Consider the following 1,905-nt stretch of genomic DNA (forward strand, 5'->3'; position numbering starts at 1 on the left):
GTGTCCTAGCCCAAATATCTTCAGCTGCTTCAATGACCCTCCCTCCATCATAAAATCAGAAATGAGGATATTCACTGATGATTGCATACTGTTCAGTGTCACTAGCAACTCCTCAGATACGGAAGTAGTTCATGCCTGGACAGAAGATGAGAACATTGAGAGCAGGCCAAGAACTGTCAAATAACATTCATGCCAAACAAGCGCCAGGCAATGACCATTTCCAACAAAAGATAGTCTATTCCTTTCCACTTGATAATGAGGCATTCAGCAAAAATAATGTCATTGAATATCAACATCTTGGGGGTCACTGGAAATCTGACAGGGCCAGGTCTCTAAATACAGGGTTTATGGAAAATCCGCAGTTAAAAAGTAATTTCCTGTCTCATCAAAGCCTACCCACCATCTACAAAGGTACAAGTCAGGAGTGTAATAGAATCCTCTCCATTTCCCTGGTTGAGTGCAGCTCCAACAGCACACAGTATCCCAGAGAAGCAGCCAATGATTGGGACCCCACCTACGGCCTTAAATATTAACTCCCCCCAGCACCAATGCACAGTAGTTATAGTGTGGAGCACCAACAAAAAGTACTGCAGCAATTTTCCCTTCAAAAGCACCTTCCAAATCATTCCCACATGAAAGAATAGGGCACATCATTACTTGTAATGTCTCCTCCGATCCTCACGTCATCCTGACTTCAAACTACACAATGATTTATTTTTCATTGTCATTTGTTCGATAGCCTGTACCTTCCGTATCTCCCAGTCCCCACTCACTCCCATGGGTGTACCACACCACATGGACAGCAATTATCAAAGAACAACTTACTACCATCTTCTCAAGGACAATGAACAATGGGTGAAAAATGGGTTAGCCAGTGATATCCACCTCTCATAAACTACTTGATATTACAGTGTGATACATTTAATTTTCATTCATACAGATCAAAATATAGGTAATCGCTATCTACATTGACAAACATTACAAAACTCAGTGCTCATAGGTTAAGTATACCATAAGTTAAATACAAGGAATGATTCCCTATCTTTTTCTCCATCTGTTATTACATAAATGATTAAAATAAACAATCATTTATTGATGATTTATAATGTATGGGCTTAAAAGCATAAAAAGGTTGGAAAGTCCAAAAGACATATTATCTTCTTTGTCAATAATGTTCTCACTGGAATCAGCACAAATCATTATAATTCATTTCATGCCTTTTACTTGACAATGTTCTGCTACTCATTGTCAATTCAATACTTTGCCTATATCCTTTGAAACTGAACGTATATTTTTGTGTGATACTCTATGTGTTAATAATAGGGAGATTTAGAAGGCAGTACAAATAGAATGTGACCCTTTATGTCTAAAATGCATAAAGTCCTGGGGGGTGTTCTCCAGCTACTCAAGCTTCCTCAAGCTTCTCTTTGTTCTCGAAGGTCTGGATATATCACCATTTCCCAGGTCTAATTATATGTCGCGGGAATGTGCAATGTGGTGGCGACCTGGTTCATCAGCCAGAATTTTCTCTTCTTTAGTCTAAGTGAGGGTAGGTGAGGGGGGGTGAGAGGGTGGTGGTGGTGGTACAAACAAGACATACACCGACCAACCCAATACCAAGAAGGCCTGCAATATCAAGTGCTAATCATGCTTTTTAGTTGAGGTCTGACGAGCTTTTCAGCCAGTCAGCTCCTGGCAGAGTAGTATCCTGCCTCACATAAAGCTGCCAATCAGACCAGCTGGCAGCTGTTGCAATACTGCATGTATTTATGGTCAGAGTCAAAAAGTGTGGCACTGGAAAAGCATAGCAGATCAGGCAGCATCGGATACTGCCTGACCTGCTGTGCTTTTCCAGCGCCACATTTTTTGACTCTGATCTCCAGCATCTACAGACCTCACTTTCTA

The sequence above is a fragment of the Chiloscyllium punctatum genome, chromosome 1 (assembly GCF_047496795.1).
Source record: "Chiloscyllium punctatum isolate Juve2018m chromosome 1, sChiPun1.3, whole genome shotgun sequence".
In the NCBI taxonomy this organism is placed as follows: Eukaryota; Metazoa; Chordata; class Chondrichthyes; order Orectolobiformes; family Hemiscylliidae; genus Chiloscyllium; species Chiloscyllium punctatum.